The sequence below is a fragment of the Schistocerca cancellata genome, chromosome 3 (genome assembly GCF_023864275.1).
Source record: "Schistocerca cancellata isolate TAMUIC-IGC-003103 chromosome 3, iqSchCanc2.1, whole genome shotgun sequence".
NCBI lineage: Eukaryota > Metazoa > Arthropoda > Insecta > Orthoptera > Acrididae > Schistocerca > Schistocerca cancellata.
In genome coordinates, this window is record NC_064628.1 from 503,145,670 (window position 1) to 503,157,944 (window position 12,275).

The following is a 12,275-nucleotide window of genomic DNA, read 5'->3' on the forward strand; positions in this document are numbered from 1 at the left end:
AGAGAGAGAGAGAGAGAGAGAGAGAGAGAGAGAGAGAGAGAGGGGGGGGGGGAGGGGGGGGGTAGTGTCAGAATAAAAGAATGGTGTGAGAAATGACAAGAAATGAATGCATGATAGCAAGGAAGTGTGAAAGAGGTTAGCTGATGTGTGATAAGGAAACTGTATCAGGTGTAGGTCAGGGATGTATTGCATGGATGGAAGATGTGCTGCCGGCCAGGGTGGCCGAGCGGTTCTAGGTGCTACAGTCTGGAACCGCGCGACTGCTACGGTCGCAGGTTCGAATCCTGCCTCGGGCATGGATGTGTGTGATGTCCTTAGGTTAGTTAGGTTTAAGTAGTTCTAAGTTCCAGGGGACTGATGACCTAAGATGTTAAGCTCAGAGCCATTTGAACCATTTTTGAAGATGTTCTGGAGTGACATTTTCCACCTTCAAATTTCAGTGGCACTTGAGCTGGATTGGTAGATTCAAATGGCACAGGGATTGAAGTTGCTGTGGAAGTTGTTCGTATTGTGGTGTGGATCTTGTTCAGTAATTGGGAGGCGAGTTTTACTGATTGTCTGATTAGCAGTGGCAATTCATGTTGATTTACAGCTAAAATGCTCAAAAAACTTTTCATCACCTGAATATCTTTGAATGTGTGGCTTAGATTAGATTCGAGGGAAGCAAGAAGTGAAAGCCTTATGAAATTAAAAAAGTGTTTACAGTGAAGTAATAAACAAAACAATATCCAAAATAAAGACAGTGATATGAAAATCTGCTGCTGGGTAACTTTCAGTCGTATGTTAACTATGTAAGTCGTGAACCGGGGTCATCCAGATACTTGCAGCATGCTGAAATTGAAGCAAGAAAGACAAAACCAGGTTGTATGAAGAAATGCCACCATAAAGGGTGAGGGCTGGATTTTTGGTAGTATATTATTCGCCTTAGGACATAGAATGGTGTTCTTTCAGCCACAGTGAAGGAGGAAACACTGGTTGAAATCTGTTTTGCTGTGGTGACAGGGTTTTGGTATTATGGAAGAAATGGCACAGTGAATTTGTTTCTGAACTAGCCGGACATAATCTTGTCTGTCAGTAAAGGCTCTGGTGAGATTGTTAGCAAGGAAAAGCTGGCTCATTCAGTTCTTTTGTAAGTCATAAGCTGACTTCATTGGTGATTGATTTGATTTCTTACATGTTGGTTTCACAAGAACATCATCATTTGAGTAACACCAAGACACTGCATTAAGTAGGAATCAGAACAACCACAGGGTTAACACTTTGGGTCCTGAGCCATTGCGCGCGGGTGTCTTCCATAAAGATTGGCTGATTTTAACGTATTTCAGACTACAACAACTCATGAAAGGTTTCAGTTATAGCAATAAAATTACTCTTATTGAAAAACCTAGACTTTCTTGTTTAAAACCATATATAATACCTTTCTCTTGAATTAATACATACTTTTGACAAGCGTTATTATTATAACATTGTTTTTGAAAAAAGGAAAAATTGGTCAAAGGTATAGTCCTGTATTTTCTAGAAGGATTTTTTTTTTAATTTTACACAAAAATTGTAATTATGATGGATAGAGTATGTCTTACCTACAGTAACCTCCTGTAACTATTTTAGGATGCAATTTTGCTCTTTCTGTGGTAAAATTTGAAGCGTGGCATTTTGCACAATGCTACTTTACATTCACTACACTGGTAGCTTGTGTCTTTTCGCCACACTTTGCCAGAAACTTACTTATTTCCATAAGTGTAACTCCTTTCCACTTTGATAATGAACAGGTGGGTGAAAGGGAATTTGTGCTTCATAATTTCCTGATGCATTGTTGAGCATACAGGTTAGTTTGTTCCTTTATATGTTTCATCATACTGTCTGTCAGGAAATATGAACAAATTCTAGAGGTGCACTGTTCTGGTCTAAACTGACAACATTGCATATTCAAAATTGTCCTGAGAATAGATCGATATCTGGTGCACGACCAGTAGTCGTCCAACCTTCCTCAGAATCGGTGCGGCGCGCACGTCTCAGCTTCCCCCTCGCCGTTAGTCTCACTCGTTCTTCAGGCACAATATCGACGGGATTACTTGCTGCTGAAGTGCTTGGACACCTGCTCTCCTCTTCTGAGTCTATCAGAAAAGTAGTATTTGCAAATAAAATCATAATTACGTACTGAGAGTTTTTCAGTGAAAATCTGAACAAAAATTATAGACTTTTGTTGTCAGAATTCTTTACCTGAACTGCCAGAAACTTCTTCTTGAACATAGTCCACATCATCATCATCTACAATATCTTCCTCTGACAAATCAACGTCAATTTCTTCTAAATCACGATATAGCTCGCGAGCAATTTCTTCGTCCGTCAAGCCACGCTTCGCCATGTCGACACTACTGAGAACGCGCGGGAAAAAATCACTGCCCACAAAACCTGACAAATAAAAAGGGAAGCACACCCTTCCACAGCATGCCCGCACTATCTAGTGACCAATAATCGAACTACAGTCCATGCAGCACCTCCCAGACTAGCGGGAGCCGTAAGAACACACAAAGGAAAGAAGGGGAAGAACGAGAACACGCACCCGTAAAATTACGGGCGCCGGACTTTCGGGCAGGTCGTGCACGCCCCTATTTTTACGGGCGTCGGCGCCTAAGTGTTAACCAAAGAATACATTGAAGCACAGTCTAATAGTTGAGCACAAAATTGTCACATAAACATTAGTCTGGCTGAGGGCCCAGCGCCAACTTGTATATGGCTGTTTTGCACAAGGTGCAGTGTTTGGTGTGCTGTCTGTGTGCAACCTCTTTAGGCCAGTCATTGAGACGTGTGCTGTTTTATTAAGTGCACAGGGTTTCACAACTTCTTCCCTCTTGGAGAAAAGTGTTTATTGTGGAGATGTTCATGTCTTTATCAGAAGAGGATGACTGTCAGAGCAGATTTTGTGCCATCACAGGATAATGTGGTCTGAAATGTTGGAAGCAATTGTGAGAGCGGAGGGTTCTCTGGCTTGTGGTTGGTCACACATGGGCAGAGCTGGTCATAAAGTTGTGATATCCAGCCATCGGAGCTGCGCATATTGCAGAGGCCGTGTCCTCGGCAGCGATGGACAACCGCTAATTTCCACTTAGGGTGCCGGCCAAACCCTCAATCCCATACAGCAGAGCCTGGACAGAAGTGCTGTGAGGTGGGTGTCAGCAGGTGGCCAGGCATTGGCCTGAGCAGATGGAGCAGTGTACGGGGCTTGCGGCCGTGAAACCGAGCAAGGTGGCGCAGTGGTTAGCACACTGGACTCGCATTCAGGACGACGACGGTTCAATCATGCATCCGGCCATTCTGATTTAGGTTTTCCATGATTTCCGTAAATCACTCAAGGTAAATGCCAGGATGGTTCCTCTGAAAGTTCTGAAAGGGCATGGCCGACTCCCTTCTCCGTCCTTCCCTAATCCGATGACCTCGCTGTTTGGTCTCTTCCCCCAAACAACCCAACTCTCAGTAGTAGTAGTAGTAGTAGTAGTAGTAGTAGCAGCAGCCGTGAAGCAGCTCTTCTGGGCTACGGTTCCTGACTTGAGTGAATGTACATGAACTCAAGAAGCTATTGAGGACTTCCTCGGGAGAAGATTGAGTGATATATTTTTTTCAACTGATCTACCTCACCGTAGGACTGAAGATGGCACTCTTTTTCACAAAAATCTTCAAAATCTGGAGACACAAACTGTGGGTTGTTGCCTCTCACAAGCGAATATGGCTGAGGATGGGTTGTGAAGCACATAAGGAAATTTTGAGAAAGCATCAACTACTTACAAGTCAGAAGGAGTTAAGGAAGAGAACCACAAAATGAGCTTGAATACATTCCCAGGGGCACTGGAGGGCAGGCCATGGGAAAAGAGAGGCCTATGGTGCTGCTTGATGGGTGATGCACTATGACAGGGTGACACAACACATGTGATTAGATTGTCAATACCCAACCAAAACACGTGGTTGCGGCCAGCAATTTTGTACAAAAAACACCTCAGTGGTTGAGGTAGATAAGGTGCATGGCATCTGCCACAATGCAGATGGGATCACAACCTTGAGTACCGACTCTTCAGTAGCCATCACTAACACCCCATCAAGTACTGATAAGAGGTGATGGAGAGCATAACTACACGAGGGACCAATTCCCAACACAGTTGTTTATCTGACCAGCCGTGTTTAAGAAATTGAACAATCTGACGTAAGATAGCATCAGCCATGACAGCTGCTGAAATCCAGGAACTGGTAAGGGAAAAATTGTCCAGTGTTTTGGGCTTTGATGTCTAAATGGTAACACAAGAGTTCATTCTGATCAAATGCTGGATCAGGGCCATTTGGTAATCGAGGAAGAGCATCCGCATTAGCATGATGTGCTGTTGGTTGGAAATGAATCTCACAGCTATAGCGTGACAAAAACAGAGCCTAGTATTGCAAGCGATGGGCTGCTTTTTCCAGTAAAGATGCTGAAGGATGGTTCTCGGGTAAGTGGATCAATCTTTATTGTCTATAATACAACATACAGTCACCATTGATTTTAGTTTTACAGTTTCCATTGCCAACTTTAGCCCATATAAACAAGTACTCGTCAGCATTCAATTTCTTCTTCCTTCTAGTAGTCAACACAAAAGGCATAGATGGAACAAGCGTACCATATGGAACCTTAGCTAAGAGTCCTGTTGTCTCAGCTATACTGCAGATGCTGAAGGATGTTTCCCTCCTTGGTTTAAGTTTTATGTAGCTGCTGGCTTGTTCCTTGCAGTTGATGCTGAGTCGGAACACTTGATGAGATCTGTCACCCAACACGATATCTGATGTATTTACCCTTTTTTTAATCTGGTCTCCATAGTTCATTCTTTTGAAGAAAAGGTCCTGCTAATGAGTGCCTCTGAAGTCCTATGGGTAGCCAAAGAAAGGCTCGACTTCTTTACATTCTGCAGCTGTTATTCGGGCAAAATAAGATAACTTCTACTCATATCACAAAAAAGCACAAGCACGTCCACTACTTTTACAAACATATATTTTCTTGAATGGGTGTGTAAATCATAGAGTGACTCGTGAATTAGGGTAGTACACAACTTTTCATACAACATATGCCTCGAAGGCTGAACATGACATCAAAGATTTGTCACACACCCATCTTGTCTTTTGTTTTCATTCTTGGAGAGAGTGGTTGCTCCTTGATGGTCAAGCCACCGTGGAACAGCGACACCAAAACGAAAAAGGCTCCACCCGCAGAAGGTGAAGCTGTTTACTTGTTGTCACACCTTGCCATTTTCTCGTATGCCGCACATTCCGTTTAATCCCTGCACATATGCAAACAAACACCCATGCCCAGTACATGTTCTGCAACTTACTTCCTACTTGATATTATTCTCTTACAATCATCTTTACTTGTACTACATAAGGAGTGTGAAATGTTGTTTACATAAATGGCAGGTAGCACTTCATATACCCCCACTTAAAGGAAAGATACTGGACCCTCTCACAGTCTCCAAAAAAATGATTTCTCATTAACGTACAACTATAACCAGCTAATTACTTACTAACACGTGATATGTTTCCCTTCTTTAAATAGGAATAAAACTTAATTTTTAATGACAAGTTTTTTTTTGGTTTTGTTATTTAATTTCATGTAAATTGTGCTAAACAGTGTTGAGCTACTTGTGTATCTCCATCTTATTTACTTCGCTTGATGCATGAAATTGTCCTCCAATGACCAGTCTCTATATATAGCAAGATATCACATTAATATATACATGTATTATGATCCAACTTAAATAACCTTCTTCAACTTACTTATGATTTTTATTTTTTTTTATTTAACAATGCATTGCCTTCAAGCCAGTATACTTGAGTGTTTCTTGTTTACGTCTTCTATATGTACATAGCTAGTTACCTTCTACTCTTTCTCAGAGGAGTTGCTTCTTGGGTATATACCTACTATTTGGTCCCTAGAGTCAAATCTCAACACAGGCTCTAGTCAACAGGCATGGAACATTACTGTTCCAACCATTTTGTCTTTTCTATCGGGTAAGTCTATTCGATTATAGAACTAGTTTGGAGCAAACTTTTGTATCGTGACCACCAGTCATTGTACAGGTTCATACTTCTGTATTCACTGTACTTACTCCTTCTAAGAGATGTGTGTGTACCATTATTTCCCTAAAGAAGTACATGGTACAGGTCATTCCCTCAGTGGAGTCACCTGATCAAGGTATAGACCATCACTTCGATCGGCCGGTCTAACCTTACCTCTCTCCTACCTACGTTAAATGGTGCTGGTCATTCCTCCCATGGATTCACCTGACCAAGATATAGGCCATTCCTCCAATGGATCCCCTACCCTTTTCCTCTCCTACACCTCATCCGCTATTTGGGTATGCCCCACCTCAACTTCAAAACTTCATCTGTTAACATAGTGACTAGATCCCTTTTTCTATCTTTTCTTATTCTAAATGATAAGTTTCTCTCATAGTGGCTTTCTGCTGACATTACCTGGTTGCTCTCTATCTAAATATCTTAACTCCTCTCTTCTGATCGGTTATCGCTACGTACACATACTTTTCATGCTCATGTATCTTGCTTCTGCTTACTGATACTTATAGCTTATCCTTTACTTTCTTATAATTACTAGATTTAGACAATATAAGAGATTTTATTCCAGCTATTTCTTGTGAGAACACTAGCATAATGTTAGCACTTCTCTCCTGTTATTAAAATTTATTCCTCGTGGACTTACTGCATGTTGAATACTAGTTATGAGCCCTTCTCGTTCTCTTGCTACCTCTTAAGCTCTTGTGTCTTATTTGGCTATGCATGTTAGCATGCCATCAGTTTGTATTGTCTTCCAACCCCTATGGACTCTTCTCCCCTGCAATGTATGGTGTGACTAACATGTCATTTACCTAAAACTTACAAAAATAAAAAATAAACTGTTAGTCTATTGTTGTCGTCATATGTGAAATACCCGCCAATGCAATCCTGCTGTTGTAAGTTGTAAATTCTACTATGTAAACTCAAAATTCAAGCTTTCGCAACCCATGGTTACTTCATCAGGAAAGAGGGAAGGAGAGGGAAAGACAAAAGGATGTGGATTTTAAGGGAGAGGGTAAGGAGTCATTCCAATCTCGTACCTTAGGGGGCAAAAAGGACAGGTATACACTCTCACGCGCACGCCCACACACACACACACACACACACACACACACACACACACACACACACACACATCCATCCGCACATATACAGACATATGTAAAGGCAAAGAGTTTGGGCAGAGATGTCAGTCGAGGCAGAAGTACAGAGGCAAAGATGTTTTTCAATGACAGGTGAGGTATGAGTGGCTGCAACTAGAAATTAGCGGAGGTTGAGGCCTGGTGGGTAATGGGAAGAGAGGATATATTTGCCCTTCAATATATCTAGCAGTTTTCACCATATTTCACAGTTTTCAATCTATTTCAACATGTAGGCTCTAAATTTTTGCTATTTTTGTGGTGAACATAAAATGGAAGAACTCTCAAAACTGCATGTTTGAAGGTATAATTTCTGACAGTAGTATGTTGAGAAGTGGCTCAGTTAACTCATACATCATTGACAAAAGTGTCTGTCTTTTCAATTATATACCCTACAGTATTACTGGTGGCAAAACCCACTTTTTTCCTTAATAGGTGTATTATATGACATAAAATTTCTTTCTTGTTTGTTTACAGATTTGCAATTTGGTTATGTTGGTTGACGTTATGAGTGTTCGTAAAATTGTTACCTAGGAGGAGAAGAATAAAATTCTCACACCAACTTTGACTTACAGCTTCTGTGCCTATTATGCTTTATAATCCACCACTTTAGGAATTTTGAATGTTTGTGGTGTGGTGGCTGCGCTGGCTGTTGAGTGTCATAACAAGACTCCAGCCAGTAAGAGCTCACTAGCTCGAAACGGATGTTTCTTTGATTCTAACAGAGCATATTCTTCAAGACAGTGTGTTTGAATTTAAAAGGGTGACAACTGATATTGTTTCTGAATACAGTACATCGGAAATACATGCAGAAGGCAAGACAGAGTTATAAGTAGCCTAAGAAAAAGTGGTGGCTGGGCCTGTTCATCACGTATTCGCTCGGTCCAGAACACTTTGTCTTGATTGCCCTGTTTTTCCATTGCTGCCACAACTTAGCAGTAGTTGTATCATAATTGTGTGATGATGCTAAACATTGCAAATTGTGTTGGCAACGCTAATCGTGGATTACATCAGCATTTCCTCTCCCACATCTCCCCTGTCTGCAACGGCCTAAAATATTCCCTTAACTTCGCCACCACCCACAGTGTGAACTGCCTGTCTTTTGTGCCACTTATAACTCGTTCAGTCACATCAAATGTCAATAGGAAGAAAACAGGACAAAGTCAAGCGAGATGTCGACTAAGAACGTAGAATGGAGGTACAACTTACCAGGAGGAAATGTAAAATTGGTCAATTTTCAGCATTGACCTTACAGGTGTTTTACATGGGGTGTGAATTTATGACATAGAATCGGAAAAAAACAATCCAAAGTTAAAGAACTTAAAATCAAAGTTCCATGGTAACTTCTTATTCTGGATTCCAGAAAATTTAGGTGACTGTATTCAGAGCTTATGCAGAGACATTGTGGGAAGCATTTCTCTGCTATTGTCATACTGCTATAATTTCCTCCACTTTCTATTACTATCATATGGTCATAGGGCTAAAATCGTTCTCATTCTTTGCTTTTTGTATACTACATGTACATTGGACACCTTCAAAATATTCCTTGAAATGTTAATTTATAATTAAGTTTATTAACTAAGCTCATTGCTATCTTCGTAAATGTACTGATGCAATTACCATTGAATAAACACTATGTGCTATGTGTGCAGGTGATTGGGGTTGTATTTTTTGCCAATAGCTCTATTTCTGGAAGAAGTGGTAGTAGGAGGTATAATATTAATAAAAAATAATAGAACAGTCAAAGAAGATAGAAACTGTCCTCGAGAAAACTAAGCTACAAATATGGAAACAATATAATTCGGACTAAACGGTGTGAACATTTTTGGGGCCTTAAATTTTTTAATAATATATATATCATCTTTCCCTGTATCAGGTTCTCTTAGATATACTGCTTTTGTATGTGGTACATTCTGCACTTTAGAAGGTCTGCATAACTGGCGGACCTCACATCCAACAATTTTAACTGCAAACACGGCCAATACAAGGAGCTGCAAATCAAAATGATAGATATTTAGAAGGTCTACTACAATGCTGAAAAAATTTGCTCATTTCCTTCTTTAAATTTGAGCTATAATGAAAATCACATACTAATACCAAATTGTTTATTTTAAAATTTGATACAACAATCTTATTAAAAGTTCTGTCTCTTTTTTTGTGCCTGTGTAATCAAATTCTCTTGTACCTTGTGTCATGGTCACCAAAGGAACTGTTGTGTTCTTGTTGATTTAGGGCTTTATGGAGCTCCTGGCTTGCACCTTGTAGGTGAAGCTGTGTCGGAACACTAAATGATATGTGTCACCCAACGTAATATCTGACATATTTACTTTTTTTTTTTCTTTTTTAAGCCAATCATCCTAGTTGATTCTCTTGAAGTAGAGGTCCTGCTAGTCAGTGCCTTTGAAATCCTGTGTGTAGCTGAGGAAAGGCTTGACTTCTTCACATTTTGCAGCTGTTATTATAGCAAAAGAAGATAACTTCTACTCATGTCATGAAAAAGTTCATCTATTATGTTTACAAACATATATTTCCTTGTGTGGGTGTACGTATCACTAGAGTAACTCATGAATTAGAGTAGAATACAACTTTTCATAAGACATATGCCTCAAATGTGCAACTTGAAATCAAAGATTACAATATATTTTATTTGTCACAAACCCATCTTGTCTTTTGGTTTCATTCTTGGAGAGTGTTATTGCTCCTTGATGGTCAAGGCACCAAAACAGAAGGCCTCACCCACAGTAGGTGAACTCACTTACTTCTCGTCACACCTTGTCGTTCTCTCATATTCTACACCTCCCGTTTAGTGTCTATACATATAAAAACAAACACCCATGCTCAGTATATGTTCGGTGACGTACTCCCTACTTAATATTATTCTGTCATGATCATCTTTCCTTGTACTACACAAGGAATGTGAAATGTTGTTTGCCTAAATGACATGTAACACTTCAAGGGAAACTAGAGGTTTGTGATCAGTGATTAAATGAAATTTAGAACTATAAAAATGTGAAATTTTTTGATTGTGTACACAAGAGCAAGGGATTCTTTTTATATCTGTAAGTAGCACTATTAGGCCTGATTCAGAGTTTTGGAAGCATACACAATAGGGCATTCAGAACCATCTGCATGTTTGTGCACGAGAATGGCCCCAAGGCCATACTGGGAGGAGTCGGTGGCTAAAACAGGCCATTAGCCCAGTCTGAAAGAAACAAAGCACAGTGCTGGATGTAATTTTGACTTTAATACAATAAAAGCACACTTGCAGTTAGGTGACCAGTGAAAAAGAACATCTTTACACAAGAGAGCATGAAGTGACTGAGCTGCTGCCTGCTGCTGCTGCTTCAGAAAGAAATTTACAGTAGTATGCATGCATTCTTGCTGAGCAAGGCCTGCTATGTTTGTCATTGGTATGATGCAGCAAAGCCGTAATGGCATCGACATACTGGTGTAATGGCAGCATGCGAGACTTCAGAAACAAGATAGATAATAGACAGTTGAAAAAACTGTGATTTGTCCAAGTTACATTTCAACCTGGCAGCCTCCAGCACTGTGAACAAAGTGGAAGGTTCCACATGTGTTCGTCTGTTGAGGAACCTGTTGTTGTTGCGGTTTGATGCAGCTCTCCATGCTACTATATCCTGTGCAAGCTTCTTCATCTCCCACTACCTACTGCAACCTACATCCTTTTGAATCTGCTTAGTGTATTCATCTCTTGGTCTCCCTCTGCAATTTTCACCCTCCACGCAGCCCTCCAGTACTAAATTGGTGGTTCTTTGATGCCTCAGAACATGTGACCTACCAACCGATCCCTTCTTCTAGTCAAGTTCCTTCTTCTAGTCAAGTTGTGCCACAAACTCCTCTTCTCCCCAATTCTATTCAATACCTAGTCATTAGTTATGTGATCTACCCATCTAATCTTCAGCATTCTTCTGTAGCACCACATTTCGAAAGCTTCTATTCTCTTCTTGTCTAAACTATTTATTGTCCATGTTTCACTTCCATACATGGCTACACACCATACAAATACTTTCAGAAAATCTATACTCAGTGACACTTAAATCTATACTCGATGTTGACAAATTTCTCTTCCTCAGAAATGCTTTCCTTGCCATTGCCAGTATACATTTAATATCCTCTCTACTTCGACCATCATCAGTTATTTTGCTTCCCAAATTGTAAAACTCATCTACTACTTTAAGTGTCTGATTTCCTAACCTAATTCCCTCAGCATCACCTGACTTAATTTGACTACATCCCATTATCCTCATTTTGCTTTGTTGATGTTAATCTTACGGCCTTCTTTCAAGACATTGTCCATTCCATTCAACTGCTCTTCCAGGTCCTTTGCTGTCTCTGATAGAATTACAATGTCATTGGCAAACCTCAAAGTTTTTATTTCTTCTCTGTGGATTTTAATGCCTACTCCGAAATTTTCTTTTGTTTCCTTTACTGCTTGCTCAATATACAGATTGAATAACATCGGGGATAGGCTACAACCCTGTCTCATTCCCTTCCCAACCACTGTTTCCCTTTCATGCCCCTCAACTCTTACAACTGCTATCTCGTTTCTGTACAAATTGTAAATAGCCTTTCACTTCCTGTATTTTACCCCTGCCACATTCAGAATTTGAAGGAGAGTATTCCAGTCAAGTGTCAAAAGCTTTCTCTAAGTGTACGAATGCTAGAAATGTAGGTTTTTCTTTACTTAATCTATCTTCTAAATAAGACGTAGGGTCAGTATTGCCTCACGTGTTCCAACATTTCTATGGAATCCGAACTGATTTTCCCCAAGGTCAGCTTCTACCAATTTTTCCCTTCGACTGTAAAGAATTTGCATTAGTATTTTGCAGCTGTGACTTATTAAACTGATACTTTGGTAATTTTCACATCTGTAAACACCTGCTTTCTTTGGGATTGGAATTATTATATTCTTCTTGAAGTCTGAGAGTATTTCACCTGTCTCATACATCTTGCTCACCAGATGGTAGATTTTGGTCATAGCTGGCTCTCCCAAGGCTATCAGTAGTTCTAATGGAATGTTGTCTA

The 12,275-nt window shown here is 40.2% G+C and overlaps 1 protein-coding gene across 1 annotated transcript in view; it reads left to right on the forward strand.

Moving 5' to 3' along the window:
- The window catches only part of LOC126175277 (hexosaminidase D-like), a 119,177-nt gene that overhangs the window by 83,932 nt on the left and 22,970 nt on the right, over nucleotides 1-12,275 (forward strand). The window lies entirely within an intron of this gene.